This window comes from Chiloscyllium punctatum, chromosome 26 (genome assembly GCF_047496795.1).
Source record: "Chiloscyllium punctatum isolate Juve2018m chromosome 26, sChiPun1.3, whole genome shotgun sequence".
Lineage (NCBI taxonomy): Eukaryota > Metazoa > Chordata > Chondrichthyes > Orectolobiformes > Hemiscylliidae > Chiloscyllium > Chiloscyllium punctatum.
The window spans coordinates 1,834,700-1,854,828 of NC_092764.1; the positions used below are offsets into that span (position 1 = coordinate 1,834,700).

At 42.6% G+C, this 20,129-nt stretch overlaps 1 pseudogene; it reads left to right on the forward strand.

Moving 5' to 3' along the window:
* Positions 1-19,842, forward strand: part of LOC140453228 (aldo-keto reductase family 1 member B1-like) — a 97,856-nt pseudogene extending 78,014 nt beyond the window's left edge.
* Positions 19,843-20,129: the final 287 nt, after the last annotated feature.

Sequence of the window (20,129 nt, forward strand, 5' to 3'; positions counted from 1 at the left end):
ACAAAAACTGATCCATCCAACATACTGGAGTTACAGCATTTCCAGTCAATGTTGGGAAGTTAAAGTTCCCCATGATGACCTGTTCCTTTCACTCCTACCCAGAATAATTTTGCTAATCCTCTCTTTCACCCCCCTGGAACTCTGCAGAGGCCTATAAAAAACTCCAAGCAGTGTGGCCTCTCCTCCTGTTTCTAACCTCAGCCCATACTACCTCAGTAGATGAGGTACTAACCAGGCTACACCTCCCTCTCTTTTACCGCTTTGCCTGTTCTTAATGAAAGATCTAAACCCTGGAACCTGCAACATCCATTCCTCACCCTGCTCTATCCATGTCTCAGAAATGGCTACAACATCGAAGTCCCACGTATCTATCCATGCTGCAAGCTCACCTACCTTATTTCAGATACTTCTGGCATTGAAGTAGACACACTTCAAACCATTTCACTGTCTGCCAGCATATTCCTGTGACCTTGAAATCCTGTCTCTGTCCTTCCTACTCTCATCCTCCTGTGCACTGCAACTGCACCTCCGGTTCCCATCCCCCTGCTAGTCCCCTGCCGACCAGATATCCTAGTTTAGGATATCTGGTCGGCATGGACAAGTTGGAGTGAAGGGTCTATTTCCATGCTATACAACTCTCTGACTTTGTTGAAAGAAGTAATTTTTCCTCATCTTTGTTTTAAATCTGCTACCCCTTATCTTAAAGCAATGTACTCTCGTTCAAGATTGCCCTCCATGAGGAAGCATACTCTTTACATCTTCATCAGTTTCCTGATCATCTTGTAGAGCTCAATTACATCTCCCCTTATTATTCTAAACTGTAGAGAGTGTAGGTCTAAACTACTCAATCTCTCTTTGGAATCAATCTCGTGAATAATTTCTGAGCTGCCTCTACTGCAACTACATTCTCCCTCAGTAAGGGGACCAAAATTGTGCAGTATAATATGTGCGGTCTCACTAATGCCTTGTACAGCTGCATCAACACTTACCCCCTTTTATACACTATTCTTCTCGTAAAATTACATCTGCCTTCCTTATTACCCACTGTACCTGCACACCAGTTTTCTGCAATTCATGCACAAGGATACCAGAATCCCTCTGCAACAAACCTTTTCTCCATTTGAATAATTGCATAACTGAAATGTGGAGCTTGTTCAAGGAACAGCTACTGCGTGTCTTTGATAAGTATGTATCTGTCAGGCAGGGAGGAAGTGGTTGAGCGAGGAAGCTGTGGTTTACTAAAGAAGTTGAATCTCTTGTCAAGAGGAAGGAGACTTATGTTAGCATGAGGCATGAAGGCTCAGTTAGGGCGCTTGAGAGTTACAAGTTAGCCATGAAAGACCAAAAGGAACAGCTAAGAAGTGCCAGGAGGGGACATGAGAAGTCTTTCGCAGTTAGGATCAAGGAAAACCCGAAAGCTTTCTATAGGTATGTCAGGAATAAACAAATGACTAGAGTAAGATTAGGGTCAGTCAAGGACTGTAGTGGGAAGTTGTGCATGGAGTCTGAAGAGATTGGAGAAACACTTAATGAATATTTTCCGTCAGCATTCACACTGGAAAAAGGCAATGTTGTCGAGGAGAATACTGAGATACAGGCTATTGGACTAAACAGGATTGAGGTTCATAAGAAGGACGTGTTAGCAATTTTAGAAAGCGTGAAAATAGCTAAATCCACTGAACCGGATGAGATTTATCCTTGGATTCTCTGGGAAGTTAGAGAGGAGATTGCAGACCTTTGGCTTTGACCTTTATGTTGTCATTGTCGACAGGAATAGAGCCAGAAGACTGAAGGATAGCAAATGTTGTTCCCTTGTTCAAGAAGGGGAGTAGAGACAATCCTGGTAATTATAGACCAGTGAGCCTTATTTTGGTTGTGGGTAAAGTGTTGGAAATGATTATAAGAGATAAGAATTATAATCATCAAGAAAGGAATAATTTGATTAGGGACAGTCAGCACAGTTTTGTGAAGGGTAGATCATGCCTCACAAACCTTATTGAGTTCTTTGAGATGGTGACCAAACAGGCAGATGAGGGTAAAATGGTTGATGTGGTGTATATGGATTGTAGTAAAGCATTTGATAAGGTTTCCCACAGTAAGTTATTGCAGAAAATACGGAGGCATGGAATTGAGGGTGATTTACTGGCTTGTATCAGAAATTGGCTAGCTGAAAGAAGACAGAGGGTGGTAGTTGATGGGAAATGTTCATCCTGGAGTTCAGTTACTAGTGGTCTATTTTGGGGCCACTGCTGTTTGTCATTTTTATAAATGACCTGGATGAGGGCGTACAGGATGGGTTAGAAAATTTGAGGATGACACTAAAGTCAGTGGAGTTTAGTGTGGATAGTGCGAAAGGATGTTGCAGGTTACTAAGGGACATAGATAAGCTGCAGAGCTGGGCTGAGAGGTGGAAAATGGAGTTTAATGCAGAAAAGTGTGAGGTGATTCAATTTGGAAGGAGTAACAGGAATAAAAAGTACTGGGCTAATGGTAAGATTCTTGATAGTGTAGAATGAGCAGGGAGATCTGTGTCCATGTGCATAGATCCCTGAGAGTTGTCACGCAGGGTGATAGGATTGTTAAGAACATAGAACATAGAACATAGAACAATACAGCACAGAACAGGCCCTTCGGCCCACGATGTTGTGCCGAACTTCTATCCTAGATTAAGCACCCATCCATGTACCTATCCAAATGCCGCTTAAAGGTCGCCAATGAATCTGACTGTACCACTCCCACGGGCAGCGCATTCCATGCCCCCACCACTCTCTGGGTGAAGAACCCACCCCTGACATCTCCCCTATACCTTCCACCCTTCACCTTAAATTTATGTCCCCTTGTAACACTCGGTTGTACCCGGGGAAAAAGTTTCTGACTGTCTACTCTATCTATTCCTCTGATCATCTTATAAACCTCTATCAAGTCACCCCTCATCCTTCGCCGTTCCAACGAGAAAAGGCCGAGAACTCTCAACCTATCCTCGTACGACCTACTCTCCATTCCAGGCAACATCCTGGTAAATCTTCTCTGCACCCTCTCCAAAGCTTCCACATCTTTCCTAAAGTGAGGCGACCAGAACTGCACACAGTACTCCAAATGTGGCCTAACCAAAGTCCTGTACAGCTGCAACATCACCTCACGACTCTTGAATTCAATCCCTCTGCTAATGAACGATAATACTCCATAGGCCTTCTTACAAACTCTATCCACCTGAGTGGCAACCTTCAAAGATCTATGTACATAGACCCCAAGATCCCTCTGTTCCTCCACCTGACCAAGAACCCTACCATTAACCCTGTATTCCGCATTCTTATTTGTTCTTCCAAAATGGACAACTTCACACTTGGCAGGGTTGAACTCCATCTGCCACTCCTCAGCCCAGCTCTGCATCCTATCTAAGTCCCTCTGCAGCCGACAACAGCCCTCCTCACTGTCCACAACTCCACCTATCTTTGTATCATCTGCAAATTTACTGACCCACCCTTCGACTCCCTCATCTAAGTCATTAATAAAAATTACAAACAGCAGAGGACCCAGAACTGATCCCTGCGGAACTCCACTTGTAACTGGACTCCATGCTGAATATTTACCATCTACTACCACTCTCTGACTTCGACCGGTTAGCCAGTTTTCTATCCAATTGGCCAAATTTCCCTCTATCCCATGCCTCCTGACTTTCCGCATAAGCCTACCATGGGGAACCTTATCAAATGCCTTACTAAAATCCATGTACACTACATCCACTGCTCTACCCTCATCCACATGCTTGGTCACCTCCTCGAAGAATTCAATAAGACTTGTAAGGCAAGACCTACCCTTCACAAATCCGTGCTGGCTGTCCCTAATCAAGCAGTGCCGTTCCAGATACTCGTAAATCCTATCCCTCAGTACCCTTTCCATTACTTTGCCTACCACAGAAGTAAGACTAACTGGCCTGTAATTCCCGGGGTTATCCCTATTCCCTTTTTTGAACAGGGGCACAACATTCGCTACTCTCCAGTCCCCTGGTACCACCCCCGTTGCCAGTGAAGACGAGAAGATCATTGCCAACGGTACTGCAATTTCCTCTCTTGCTTCCCACATAATCCTAGGATATATCCCGTCAGGCCCGGGGGACTTGTCTATCCTCAAGTTGTTCAAAATGTCCAACACATCTTCCTTCCTAACAGATATCTCTTCTAGCTTATCAGTCCGTTTCACACTCTCCTCTTCAACAATACAGTCCCTCTCGTTCGTAAATACTGAAGAGAAGTACTTGTTCAAGACCTCTCCTATCTCTTCCGACTCAATACACAGTCTCCCACTGTGTACTGTGTACTGTGTGTTAGCATTTATTTGGAGATGCCAGTGTTGGACTGGGGTATACAAAGTTAAAAATCACACAACACCAGGTTATAGTCCAATAGGTTTAATTGGAAGCATTAGCTTTTTGAGTGCTGCTCCTTTATCAGGTGGTTGTGGAGTATAAGAACATAAGATACAGAACTTAGACCAAACGTTTACAGTGTGATTTAACTGAAATTATATATTGAAAAAGACCTGGATTGTTTGTTAAGTTTCTTATCTGTTAGAATGACCATGCTAGTTTCACTTCTTTCATATGTAAATCGCAATTTTTTTTTAAAAAGTTGCATTCTCAGGTTAACTTTAACAATTAGTGTCAGCGCAGATAATATGTTGAAGGTGTTAGCCCCCTGTGTGTGCCATAACGTTTAGACTGATTCCAATCTAAAAAATTAGATTAACATGGATTGTGCAGTTTTTGAACAAAGTACTATGTAACTCTGCAAGTACAAATTCACCCCACAAATGTTTATGTATGTCTGTGTATGTGTGTGTGTTGTGTGTGTGTGTGGGGTGGGGGGTGGGGCCTTGTGAGTTTCTGTGAGAGAGAGTGTGTATATGTGTGTGTGTCAGTGTAAAGGGGTCTAAGTCTGTGAGAGGGTGCATGTGTGAGTCTGTGTGTCTGTGCATAGGAGTGTTTGTATGTGTGTGTGTGTATGTGTGCCCAGTCAGGTGTGTTCCCTCCCAGTTGGGGAACACTTCAGCGGTCCAGGACATTCAACCTCGGACCTTCAGGTGACCATCCTCCAAGGCAGACTTCGGGCCAAGCAGCAACGAACAGGCCAAGCAGAGGCTGATAGCTAAGTTCGGTACCCATAGAGAGGGCATCAACCAGGACCTTGGGTTCATGTCACACTACAGGTGACTACCATTGCACTATACACGCACACAGACACTCCTACATGCACACAGACACTCCTATACACGCACACACACACACTCCTACAGACACAAACACTCCCATACTCACACATACACCCTCTCACAGACTTAGACCCCTTTACACTCACATGCAAGCACCTCTCAAAATCACTCACAGCTCCCCCCACCCCCCCCCCACACACACACACAAAAACCCACATGCACACATACACATATACGTTTGTAGAGTGAATTTGTACTTGCAGAGTTACATTGTACTTTGCTCAAAAATGCATGAATCAGTGTAAGATTCTGTTAATTCATTTTTTAGATTAAAATCAGTCTACACATTATGGCACAGGTATGGTTAGATTAGATTACCTACAGTGTGAAAACAGTCCCTTCGGCCCAACAAGTCCACACCGACCCTCTGAAGAGTAACCCACCCAGACCCATTCACTTTGGTAAGAATGACGGGAAGGCAGAATACTGGGTCAATGGAAAGATTCTTGGTAGCGTGGATGTGCAGAGGGATCTTAAAGTCTATGTACATAGATCCCTGAAAGTTGCCACCCGGATTGATAGTGCTACTAAGAAGGCATACAATTTGTTAGGTTTTGTTGGTAGAGGGATTAAGTTCCGGAGCCATAATGTCATGCTGCAACTCTACAAAACGCTAGTGCGGCTGCACTTGGAAAGTTGTGTACAGTTCTGGTTGCCTCATTACAGGAAGGATGTGGAAGTATTGAAAAAGGTGCAGAGAAGGTATTCCAGGATGTTGTCTGGTCTGGAGGGAAGGTCTTATGAGGAAAGGCTGAGAGACTTGTGTCTGTTCTCATTGAGAGAAGAAGGCTAAGAGGGGGTTTGATAGAGACATACAAGATGATCAGAGGATTAGATAGGGTAGACAGTGAAAGTCTTTTTCCTAGGATGATGATGTCAGCTTGTTCGAGGGGGCATGGCTACAAATTGAGGGGTGATAGATTTAAGGCAGATGTCAGAGGCAGGTTCTTTACTCAGAGAGTGGTAAGGGCATGGAATGCTTTGCCTGCCAATATAGTTAACTCAGCCACATTAGGGAGATTTAAGCAATCCTTGGATAGGCAAATGGATGATGATGGGATAGTGTAGGGGGATGGGCTTCAATTAGTTCACAGGTTGGCGCAATATAAGGGCGCTGTTCTGTGCTGTATTGTTCTATGTTCTGTGATATCTAACCTCTCAGATTCTTCTCAAGTAACTTACCTACCACAATTGTTAGGCTGACTGGTCTATACTTCCCAGCTTTTTCTACAAATCACTGGATATACTCAGCAAAGAAATGAAACTGGACAGAACACCCAGAATTATCCTCTGTACTGGAAAGGACAATGGCTGAACCAGCACTGTGGAACCTGCAAAGACCTTCCCATATGCATCTGGGACAGCTGTCTCACAGAATGTCAGGCCATTGCTTGGCCACTGTCATATTTACAGAATTGCACTTCCAGATGATGTCCAGGACATCACCATCCCCGTATATCCCCAGATATTAGACTAGAAAGGATCGAGGTTGGTTACGAAGAGGTGTTATCAATTCGAGAAGGAGTGAAAATAGACAAGTCCCCTGGGCCGGATGGGATTTATTCGAGGATTCTTTGGGAAGCTAGGGAGGAGATAGCAGAATCTTTGGCTTTGATATTTGAGTTGTTATTATCTATAGTTTAGTACCAGAGGACTGGAGGATTGCAAATGTTCTGCCCTTGTTCAAGAAGGGCAGTAGAGATGACCCAGGTAATTATAAACCAGTGAGCCTTACTTCTGTTGTAGGAAAGGTTTTGGAAAGGATTATAAGAGATAAGATTTATAATCATCTAGCAAGCAACAATTTGATTTCAGATAGTCAACATGGTTTTGTCAAGGGCAGGTCATGTCTCACAAACCTCATTGAGCTTTTTGAGGAGTTGACCAAGCATGTAGATGAGGGTAGGGCAGTTGACGAGGTATACATGAACTTCAGTAAAGCCTTCGATAAGGTTCCACATGGTAGGCTGTTGGAGAAAATGAGAGGGATGGGATTAAGGGTGATTTAGCAGTTTGGATTAGAAACTGGCTTTCTGAAAGAAGACAGCGAGTGGTGGTTGATGGAAAATATTCAGCCTGGAGTCCAGTTACTCGTGGTGTGCCACAAGGGTCTGTTTTGGGACCACCGCTGTTTGTCATTTTTATAAATGGCTTAGACACAGGTATAGGTGGATGGATTAGTAAATTTGCAGATGACACTAAAGTCGGTGGAGTAGTGGACATTTTTGAAGAATGTTACAGGTTGCAGGGGGACTTGGATAAACTGCAGAATTGGGCTGAGAGGTGGTAAATGGAGTTCGATGCAGCTAAATGTGAGGTGAAGCACTTTGGGAAGAATAACAGGAAGGCAGAGTACTGAGTCAATGGAAAGATTCTTGGGAGTGTGGATGTGCTGAGGGGTCTTGGAGTCCATGTACATAGATCCCTGAAAGTTGCCACCCAGGTGGATAGTGCTGTTAAGAAGATATACGGTGTGTTAGGTTTCATTGGTAGAGGGATTGTGTTCTGGGGCTGCAATATCATGCTGCAACTATACAAAACGTTGGTGCAGCCACACTTGGAATATTGTGTATAGGTCTGGTCGCCCCATTACAGGAAGGATGTGGAAGCATTGGAAAAGGTGCAGAGGAGATTTACCTGGATGTTGCCTGGTCTGGAGGGAAGGTCTTATGAGAAAAGGCTGAGGGACTTGGGTTTGTTCTCATTGGCAAGAAGAAGGATAAGAGGGGATTTGATAGAGACATACAAGATGATTAGAGGATTAGATAGGGTAGACAGTGAAAGTCTTTTTCCTATGTTGATGATGTCAGCTTGTATGAGGGGACATAGCTACAAATTGAGGGGCAATAGATTTAAAACAGATTTTAGAGGTGGGATCTTTACTCAGAGAGTGGTAAGGACGTGGAATGCCCTACCTACCAATGTAGTTAATTCAGCCACATTAGGGAGATTTAAACAATCCTTGGATAAGCACATGGATGATGATGGAATAGTGTAGGGGGACGAGCTGAGAATAGTTCACAGGTCAGCGCAACATCGAGGTCTGACAGGCCTGTTCTGCGCTGTATTGTTCTATGTTCTATGTTTTCTCTCACCAGCAAGACAGGCATAGTGAGAGGAAAGGAATTACCTTGGGAGTTCTCACCATTCACTCTGCACATCTTGAAGTCTCTTGGCTTCAGGTTAAACATGAGCAAGGAAATCTGCTGATGACCACGTACAGTCCTCCCTCAGCTCATGAATCAGTTCTCCTCCATGTTATATAAGTTTTGGAGGTACCACTGAAAATGGCAATGGTGAAAAAAGTAGTCTGGATGGGAGATTTCAACATCAACTGCCAGGAGTATCATGGCAGTAGCACTACTGATTGTCCCCTAATGGATATAGCTGCTAGTCTGGGTCTGTGGCAGGTGTTGAGGGAATCAATAAGATGGAAAAGCATACATAATCTCATCCTTACCAATCTGCCAGCTGCAGATGTATCTGTCCATGACCATATCAGTCAGAGTGACGCCCATACAGTTCTGAAGATGAAGTCCTGCCTTCACCTTGAGAATATTCTCCATCATATTGTGTGACAATATCACAAGGCTAAATGGGACAGACTTTGAAGAGGTGTAGCAACTGAAGACTGAGCATTCATGAGGTGCTGTGAGCCAACAACAGCAGCAGTATTCTACTCCAGCACAGCCTGCAACTTTGTGGCTTCACATATCCCCCATTTAACCATATTAAAATGTAGATACCATATCATCTACCACCATCTTGGATTAGAAACAGCCTGTTCTGTTGGCAAAGTTTGCATGCGCCCAGAGATGTTGACCTAAATGGGTAATACTGCATTTCAGAAACTAAAAGCTCATTATGGAGGCGGTAATGTATTGGCATGACCTGAAGCAGTTGGTTAAACCACAGTGGGGTTATTTGCAGCTGAGAAAGTCTAAGCTCAATTGTATGAAGTCTCCATGAACAGACTATTAGATTCTCAAAGCGGGGAATCGAAACCACAGTTAAATTAAATCCTTTGGATGTGAAGGAGCAGGAAATTCTAACTGATGTGAGTGCTATAAAGGAGTATTGTATTTTACTATGCGTTTTGAAATCTTTAAATTTGTGTTATATATAAATTGAACTGTTTTTTTTCTATTTGATCTCCACTTATTTCACGATGTAAATTTCTGTTTGTTATTAAATCTGAATTTGCAGCATTGTAGGCAGTGTTTCAGTGAAAGACAACCTTGCTACTTCCAAAAACAACTAAGTCTGATCTGTCAAGCCAGATTTCAGTCCATTATCTGACTTGTCCAGTAATAACATCAATTGGGATCATAACATTGTTCTGTTTTAATTAGATTAGATTACTTACAGTGGGGAAACAGGCCCTTCGGCCCAACAAGTCCACACCGACTCACAATACACCCAGACCCATTCCCCTACACCTAACACTAGGGGCAATTTAGCATGGCCAATTCACCTAACCTGCACATTTTTGGACTGTGGGAGGAAACCAGAGCACCCGGAGGAAACCCACGCAGACACAGGGAGATGCGCCAACTTTACAGTGAGTTGCCTGAGGCAGGAATTGAACCCGGGTCTCTGGCGCTGTGAGGCAGCAGTGCTAACCACTGTGCCACCATGCCTTATGTTGTGTTTACCAAGGCAAGTGGACACTGGAAAAAAAATGTTGGCAGAAGATCCCATATGCTATGGTTACGGAACATTACTTTCCATTTTATCCTGTAAAAGTTTGCTTTTAATTAGTTTACATGATGTATTCAATCAAATTAGAATATAGTATTTAGTCTTTTAACTGAGTAGTTATCCTGTTTGAAATTGGTCAGCATGAACCAAAGGGTTTGTTTCCATGCTATATGACTTTATCAAATTACATATTACTTGTAAATGCTAACGCAAAATTGGAGTCCAAAAGCAGTGTCTCCTTATCACTTGCAGCAAATTTCATACTTAATTTATGACTACTCTCTGCTGACATTTGGCTCTTTGGCTGGAGCATCTTTGCCTCAGTACCTTTATATTTTTGTACACCCCGCCCATATTTGCAACAGCTAAAGTATTTTCGCCTTTCCATAACTTTTCTCCATAGTTACTATCTTGTTCCATTTGCTCTTCCAACCTTCTATCCACACCACATTTTCAGCCCCCTTCAATTTTGAAGAAGAGAGATTTGTCAAGTTGCTGTACTGCCCTTTTTATGTGTTTGAGATGTGAGCACCATAATGCTGGAAGCAAAAGTAACATCTGGTCCCACATAATCAGTTAGGAGTTTAGAACAATCTACAGGGTATGGAGGTTCCAATTATGAGGAAAATGATAAATTTATGAACAATTTCCTGTTACAGATTGAATGATCCCGCAGATCCAAAAGACCTTCTCAAAGATCCAGTGCTAAAACAAATAGCGAAGAAACACAAGAAGAGCCCAGCCCAGGTGCGATGGATGTAAGATTTTTAATACGAAGCTTATTCACAAACAATGGACTGAGAAACAGATACTGTTTCACTGTCTATCCATTCTAAACTAATCTCACTCATTCCAATACCTGCATCATCCCCATTGAACTACTATTTGCTTGAATTTAGTGTCTCAAATAATTATCCCATTTGTTTAAATAAAATTCCTGCGTCAAGTACTCCATGTGTAAATATATTCCATCCTTAAACATCCCTTTTCTGAAAAGCAATTTCTCCTCACCCTGATTTCAGTGTTCTTCTATGATAACGTAAATAACCTCTAACAGTGCCTTCAGCACCACTTTATTTTCGTACTCCCTGTCCAACAGCTAAATTGCCTTGGCCTTTCCATGACTTTTCTCCATCCTGTACTCCCATTTCAGGACATTCTCATTTTGTTCCAGGAGTTAGCCCCTCCACTGTACTTGTGCATTTCTTTTGGACATTCATTTTCATTCTTTTCTGTCTCAAAATCTATGACCTGGCACTTCTAACCCTAACCCTGTAAGTTGTAGAATACTTGTAGACAAAGATGAGAGTGATCCTAAGGGAAGAGTACTAAACTGAGCCAAGGCCAATTATATCAAAATTAGGCAGGAGCTGGGAAATATGGATTGGACACAGCTATTTGAAGGGAAGTCCACATTTGAGATGTGGGAGGTTTTCAAAGATAGTGCAGGATAGGCATGTCCCGTTGAAGGCAAGGGATAGGAAAGGCAAGATTAGTGAACAGTGAATGACATGAGAAATCGTATGACTAGCCAAGAGGAAAAGTGAAGCGTACATAAGGTCCAGGCAGCTAAGAACAGAATGGGCCCTGGAGGAATATCGGAAGAGTAGGACCAGTCCTAAACGAGGAATCAAGCGGGCTAAAAGGGGTCATGAAATTGCTTTAGCGAGCAGAATTAAGGAGAATCCCAAAGCATTTTATTCTTATATGAGAAGCAAGCGGGTAACTAAAAAAAGGATTGGTCCACTAAAGGATAATGAAGGAAGGCTGTGTGTCGAACCTGAGAGAATGGGTGAGATTCTGAATGATTACTTTGCATCAGTGTTCACTGAGGAGAGGAACATGATGAATGTTGAGATTAGAGATAGAAGTTTGATTAGTCTGGATTACATTGACATAAGTAGGGAAGATGTGTTGGGTAGGCTAGAGGTTATTAAGGTGGACAAATCTCCAGGACCGGATGGGATCTATCCCAGGTTGCTGAAGGAGGTGAGAGGAATATCTTTGTGGCATCCTTAAACACAAGGTGAGTTACCGGAGGACTGGAAGGTTGCTCATGTTGTCCCCCTGAACAAGGAGGGTAGTAGGGATATTCCAGGTAACCACAGAGCAGTGAGCCTGACGTCAGTGGTGGGTAAGTTACTGAAGAAGGTACTGAGGGATAGGATCTATTTATATTTAGAAAAGAATGGGCTTATCAGTGATAGGCAACATGGTTTTGTGTGGGGAAGATTATGCCTTACCAATTTAATAGAGTTCTTTGAGGAAGTGACCAAGTTGATAGATGAAGGAAGAGCTGTTGATGTCATATACATGAAAAGTGGCAGATGGAGTTTAATCCAGACAAATGTGAGGTGATCCATATGATTCTAGAGCGAATCATACAATGAATGGAAGAGCTCTGGGAGTTCAGGTCCATTGAACCCTGAAGGTTGTTGCACGGGTGGATAGAGTAGTCAAGAAGGCATATGGTTTGCTTGCCTTCATTGGACAGGGTATTGAGTATAAGAGCTGGCATGTCATGTTAAAATTGTACAAGACATTGGTTCAGCCGCACTTAGAATACTGTGTACAGTTCTGGTCGCCACATTACCAAAAGGATGTGGACATTTTGGAGAGGGTGCAGAGAAGTTTTACGAGGATGGTGCCTGGTATGGAAGGTGCTAGCTATGAAGAGAGGTTGAGTAGGTCAGGTTTGTTTTCATTAGAAAAAAGGAGATTGAGGGGGAACCTGATTTAGGTTTACAAAATCATGAAGGGTGTGAATAGGGTGGATAGAGATAAGCTTTTTCCTAGGGTGAGGGATTCAATAACAAGAGGTCACGTGTTCAAGGTGAGAGGTGAAAAGTTTAAGTGGGATACACGCGGCAAGTACTTCACACAGAGGGTGGTGGGTGTCTGGAACATGTTGCCAGCAGAGGTGGTAGAGGCAGGCACGGTAGATTCATTTGAGATGCGTCTGGACAGATGCATGAGTAGGTGGGGAGCAGAGGGATACAGATGCTTAGGAATTGAGCAACAGGTTTAGACAGTACATTTGGATCGGCTCAGGCTTGGAGGGCCGAAGGGCCTGTTCCTGGGCTGTAAATTTTCTTTGTTCTTTGTTCTCCATAATACAATATGTCTGTTCACCTGTCCATGCCATCATGGAGTTCTTCACATTCTTTGTAGCTGTAGGCCAAACTTACTTAATTTTCTCTGTTTTTATGCACAGTGCTCCAGGAAGCACCCTATGACTGAACAAGATTCAAATCTAGTCCTAGGATCAATTCTTTCACACAGTCATTCTCTGTGTGCATCAAATGTCTCACAGTCAGAATTAATTGTCTTTGTCATACCTAGGTCTTGTTGCGTTTTCATGTCATAGCAACTATTTCAAAGCGTGTGACACCTGCAAGGATCCAGGAGAATGCTGAGGTAACATTTCTTGCAGACTGCCCAGTTGGTCACTCAGTTGCTCAGTCAATAAGAGTAGCCTAGCTGATCACCCAGGGAGAGAGAATAAATAATAACAACAACTTTTGTGGTGATTGGGATTTCTGGATGGGGAATGGTCTCTGGGAATGGAGCAAACAAGTGTGGAATCTCTTAGAGATAAGAAACCTAGACCTATCAGATGATAACACAAATAGTAAAGAGGCAATATTTTTATAATTCAACTTTGTTTTGATTTAGAAAGTGTTACCATTTTCTATTTATTAAGGACTGAAGAACAGATCATTGCAAATGGGAACAGCCCCTCGATCACGCTTTGCCAAATAAAAACATCATGATCTGATTGTGTCTTTCATACCTCAACTCCAAATAACCCAGCTTTGAATGTAATCAATGACCCAACACGGTTGGTCAGACATTATCTTTGGAGAGAGAGCAAACAAATGTTTCAAGTCGACATGACTCTTCATCAGAGTCTAGCTGACTCTCTCTCTCTTTCTCACACACTCACTCTCTTCCCCCATTCATTCAATTCATACAGGACTGGCGGGCTTGGACCATTAATTCTGTTTTTAGATTAGATTACTTACAGTGTGGAAACAGGCCCTTCGGCCCAACAAGTCCACACCGACCCACTGAAGCGCATCCATTCCCCTACATTTACCCTTGCACCTAACACTACGGACAATTTAGCATGGCCAATTCTCCTAACTTGCACATTTTTGGACTGTGGGAGGAAACCGGAGCACCCGGAGGAAACCCATGCAGACACGGGAGAATATGCAAATTCCACACAGTCAGTTGCCTGAGGCGGGAATTGAACCCGGGTCTCTAGCGCTGTGAGGCAGCAGTACTAACCACAGTTTTTCTCTGAACAGATGCTACCAGACCTGTTGAATTTATCCTGCGCTTTCTCTCCTTTTATATTCTGATCCCCTTGCAATAAAAGTCAATAATCCATTTACCTTCCTAATTACGAGCTGTACCTTTGTGCTGATCTTCTTTGGTTCATGTACATGAATCCCCTGATCATCCTGAACTGCAGCATTCTGCAGTCTTTCTCCATTTGAATGATATTCTGTTTAATTCTACTGTACTGCCAAACTGGGTGACATTACATTCATCTGCCAATTTTTGCTACTTATGTATCTAATCTCCTTGCAAAATCTTTACATCCTTCTCACAACTTGCTTTCCTTTCCATCTTCATATCAGCAAGTCTGTCCCTTCGCTAAGTCCTTAATAGAAATTATAAAAATTTGAGGTCCCAGCATTGATCTCTGTGACACTCCACTGGTTGCAGTTTACTATCCTGGAAGTTTCCCATTTATTGTGACTCTCTTTCCTTTTAGCTAGCCATACCTCTGTCTACATTAAACTCAACAAGGTAAAAACAATGACTGCAGATGCTGAAAATCAAATACTGGATTAGTAGTGCTGGAAGAGCACAGCAGTTCAGGCAGCATCCAACGAGCAGCGAAATCAACGTTTCGGGCAAAAGCCCTTCATCAGGACTCAAGACCGTTTAGAACGGAGCTAAGGAAAAACTTCTTCAGCCAGAAGATGGTGAATCTATGGAATTCACTGCCACAGAAAGCTGTGGAGGCCGGGTCATTGAGTATATTTAAGACTGAGATAGATAGGTTCTTGAGTATCAAAGAGATCAAGGGTTATGGGAAGAAAGTGGGAGAATGAGGTTGAGAAACCTCATGATTGAATGACGGAGTAAACTCAATGGGCTGAATAGTCTAATTTCTGCTCCTATGTCTTATGGTCTTATAACCCCAACATTATGAGTTTTTATCTTGTGGAGTAAAGGTAAAATCACCATTGTTTCAGAGGACCATAGAGCTGCTTTCTCATGAGAAAGAATCAGCAATGGTGAGTTTAACCGAAGGGTCACCACACCTCTGAGTTCATGATAATCTCAGTGTGGGAACTTAACTGAGGTCACACTGTCACAAAACCAGCCATCCACCCAACCTAGCTAACCCTGTGTAGTTACATGCTCAAAGAATTCCGATAAATTTGTCAAACACAGTTTTCATTTCTGAAAGTTATGTTTTTGCACCAAAACACAATGTAGATAATACACTTTGAGGTCCATTATCTAATTGTGTACTACATGAGAGTTATTGTATCTCCAGGGCAAAGTTCAAAATTTTGTCACATGTAAATTGCACTAAATTAGCCAGTTAGTCCTGGGTGGGGGGCATTTAGCCCAGTGCGGGTGAAAGTGTGCCTTCATGGGGAAGAGTGGGGAAAAAGTCAATGAGGTAAAAACAATGACTGCAGATGCTAGAAACCAGATTCTGGATTAGTGGTGCTAGAAGAGCACAGCAGTTCAGGCAGCATCCGAGGAGCTTCGAAATCGACGTTTCGGGCAAAAGCCCTTCATTCGTGGGGAAAGCCCAGTTTGGACCATCTGCAGGCTTCTGGTTTAAGAAGGACAATAATGTTGAACTTTTTAACTTATTTCTTTAAATTTTTTTATTTTTTAACTTAAGATTTTGTACCTAGGTATCTTTGTACCTAAGATAGCACCAGGAATAGCAGCTTTGTATACTTTTCACTGTACTCATGCATTTGTGTACTTGAGCATACATGACAATAAAACCTAATTCTAATTCATGCTAATTCCTGGAATGAGTAGGTTGTCTTACGAAGATAGATTGGACAGAAGAAGTTTTTTTTCCAGTAGATTTTAGAAGAATGAGGGATGTCTTGATTGAAGTGTATAAGATCCTGAATGGTCTCAACAAAGTGGGTGTGAAAAGGATGATTTTTTTTTTGTTGGTGAGTCCAGGAAGCACTGTTTTAAAATTGAGGGGATTGCCCTTTCAAGATAGACATGAGAACTCTTTTCTGTGATTTTGGAACTTTGAGGTTGGGGGAGGGGAGGGGAGGGGAGGGGTGATTGAATTTTTTTTAGCAGAGGTGAATCAATTCTTGTTCAGAAGAGAATTAAAGATTATTGGGTAGATGGGAATGTGGAATTTGCAACACAAAATGGTCAGCCATTATTTTATTGAATGGTGGAGCAGGCTTGAAGGCCTGAACTTCTCCTATTTTGTATATTTGTATCTTTATTATGCCCATAGATTCTGACTTTAAAATATGACAAAATCATTGTTCCTAGTGTCTGGGGAATGAACAATTTTGGCCATCAAAAATAATGAAGCAAAGCTTGATTTTGGAAAACTCCAGTCATCTTTATCCTAAGCAAGATCGGTTGGACCCTGTCATCTTCTGTCCCCCACCCATCCTTACTTTTACCCTCAGTCTGTCTTTCAGATGAGACATTAAACCTAGGCCCTGTCCAGGCGAATGAAGGATACCATCTTCTCAAATCTTCTCAAAACTTGCGGACGCCATCTCTGTTTGCCCACAAGAAGGTTATAGGTGACCTTTGCAGGTTTTAGAGAGTAAATTTATCCCCAGTACTATTAAGGAGGGAATTCTAGGATTTTGATGCAGCGACACTGAAGGAACAGCCAATGTTCTGGGAATGTGGAATTGAGTCCCACTGTGGCAGATGGTTTAATTTGAATTCGATAAAATCTGGATTAAAGAGTTTTCCTCCTGGAGATCATGTAACAATTCTTACTTGCCATTCAAACCCATATTTACAGAAGCAAATCTGCTTTGCTTACATGGTCTATCCTACATGTGATTCTAGATTGCAGCAATGTAGTTGACCCGTAACTGACCTCTGACATTTAGAATGGGCTGTAAATCCTGATGGAGAACTTACGCTGGAAACATCAACTCTCCTGCTCCTCAGATTCTTTTAGATTAGATTCCCTACTGTGTGGAAACAGGCCCTTCAGCCCAACAAGTCCACACTGACCACACTTTTTGACTCTGATCTCCAGCATCTGCAATCCTCACTTTCTCCCAGTAAGTGCTGGGCAACAACAGCCATCCACATTCCAAGAATTTTTGTTTAAAAATGATAGTGAGGGATTCAGCAGTTTTTCTTTTGTTGGAGTTGGTCATTGCTTAGCACTTGTGAGCCCTGCAGATTGTTCAGGTGTTGTTACAATGGACATAGGCAACATCAGGACCTGAAAATTTGCAAATAGTTCTGAGCATTGTGCAATTATCAGTGACCATCCCCACTTCTGACCTCTAATGACCACCTGATCATCGATGAAGCTGCTAAAGATGTTTGGGGCTGGGACATCATCTTGAGAAACACCTGCAGTAATATTTTGATACTCTGCTGATTAACCTCTGAAAACCATGAGCTTTGCATCATGTATGGCTCTATCAGGGGAGAGTTTCCCCCTGTTTTTCATTGACTCAAATTTTGTGAGAGCTCTTTGATGTCACACTCAGTTAAATGCAGCCTGGATGCCAAAGGCTATCATTCTCATCTCATGTCTAAAATTCAGCTGTTTTGTCCATATTTAGACCAAGGCTGTAATGAGGTCAGGAGCTGAGGGGCTTTCCTTTGGGGCATTCCAGTTATCAATGGCACTAAATGTTCGTTTATTTCTATGGGGCTTTGATGTAAAGCCTTGTCTTCAGGAGAGGGTAGAAGACACTGGCAGCAGTTGTTACAGCTGGTGTAGATGTGGGGTATCTTCTGGGGATTAGTCAGTCTCCTGGCTCAGAGACTGTGAAGTTCCATTTTGACTTTGACTTGTTTTTGATGCAGAGTTTTGACTTTGAGATGACGATGAGGACCTTCAATCACTGCTTACATTAAACAAGAACTGGAGAGTTTGTCAGTTAACTGTGTAAGTTGATGGCAGGTGAATTTACCTTCTCTGAGTGAAGCAGATAGGGGGCAGAGTGTAGGATAAGATGGGTTGGGAATTTAAATGGTAAGGGGAGTGAGCAGGAGACTGAAATTGGACTAAATGAGATATTAGACTATGGAAAACAATGGGGAAAATGGTATTCGACTGGGCAAAGTATTAAAGAAATTGGGAGTAAGCAGGAAAATGGGATTAAATTAGGGAGGATATGGAAGATTGCAGTAGTGACCAAGGGAATTAGATTAGATTGAATGCACTATTAAATGATACAGGAGTGAGGGTGAGTCACATTATATCTGTTGGGATTAAAAAAGGTTTGGAGACTGATCAGGAGAGTGGGACAAGATGATGTTCCTCTGGGTTTGGATGGATTTCTGCTCAACAAGGTATATGAATTAGTTTCCTTCTCTTAATATAAAAATAAATTCTGGCAAATGAGATAAAATTGTGGTGTATATGGATTTTAGTAAGGCATTTGATAAGGTTCCCCATGGTAGGCTACTGCAAAAAATACGGAGGTATGGCATTGAGGGTGAGTTGGAGGTTTGGATTAGGAATTGGCTGGCTGGAAGAAGACAGAGGGTAGTAGTTGATGGTAAAGATTCATCTTGGAGTGCAGTTACTAGCGGTGTTCCACAAGGATCTGTTTTGGGACCATTGCTGTTTGTCATTTTTATAAATGACCTGGAGGAGGGGCTAGAAGGTTGGGTGAGCAAGTTTGCGGATGATACAAAAATCGGAGAAGTTGTTGACAGTGAGGAAGGATGTGTCAGGTTACAGCGGGATATAGATAAGCTGCAGAGTTGGGCAGAAAGGTGGCAAATGGAGTTCAATGTGGGTAAGTGTGTGGTGATTCACTTTGGTATGAGTAACAAAAAGATGGGGTACTGGGCTAATGGTCGGATACTTGGTAGTGTGGATGAGCCGAGGGATCTTGGTGTCCATGTACACAGATCTCTGAAAGTTGCCACCCAGGTAAATAGTGCGGTGAACAAGGCATTTGGTGTACTGGCTTTTATTGGTAGAGGAATTGAGTTCCGGAGTCCTGAGGTCATGTTCCAGTTGTATAAGACTCTGGTGCGGCCGCATCTGGAGTATTGTGTGCAGTTTTGGTCGCCATACTATAGGAAGGATGTGGAGGCACTGGAACGGGTGCAGAGGAGGTTTACCAGGATGTTGCCTGGTATGGTAGGAAGATTGTATGAGGAAAGGCTGAGGCACTTGGGGCTGTTTTCATTGGAGAAAAGAAGGTTTAGGGGTGACTTGATAGAGGTGGACAAGATGATTAGGGGTTTAGATAGGGTTGACCATGAGAACCTTTTTTCACGTATGGAGTCACCTATTACGAGGGGGCATAGCTTTAAATTAAGGGGTGGTAGGTATAGGACAGATGTTAGGGGTAGATTCTTTACTCAGCAAGTCGTGAGTTCACGGAATGCCCTGCCAGTAGCAGTGGTGGACTCTCCCTCTATGGGCATATAAACGGGCATTGGATAGGCATATGGAGGATAGTGGGCTAATGTAGGTTAGGTGGGCTTGGATCAGCGCAACATCGAGTGCCAAAGGGCCTGTACTGTGTGTATTTTTTCTATGTTTCTATAACTTATTCTTATATTTTACTTGATTCCTCCAGGTTACAGGATCGTCGGTTTTACCCATTTAAAGATCCCTGATTGGTCAAACTGCAAGTATTCCATGGAGACCTGAGCACCCGCAAATACTACCTTTTATACAAAGTCAGAGTTTGCCTCCTGGTATTAGACATTTCAACTCTGCAAAAAGATTCTGACCATGTTGAAGCTCATCATCTTCTATTTGTAAAGTGATACACAGATTCATTGTCTGGATCTTTGTTCTTTAAATGGGTAGTCTGGCCTCACATCAATTCATAGACCTGTGTGACATCACAAAAGCATGTCATCTGGGGCTTCTGACGCATGTTGGAAATGTACAAAGGGAA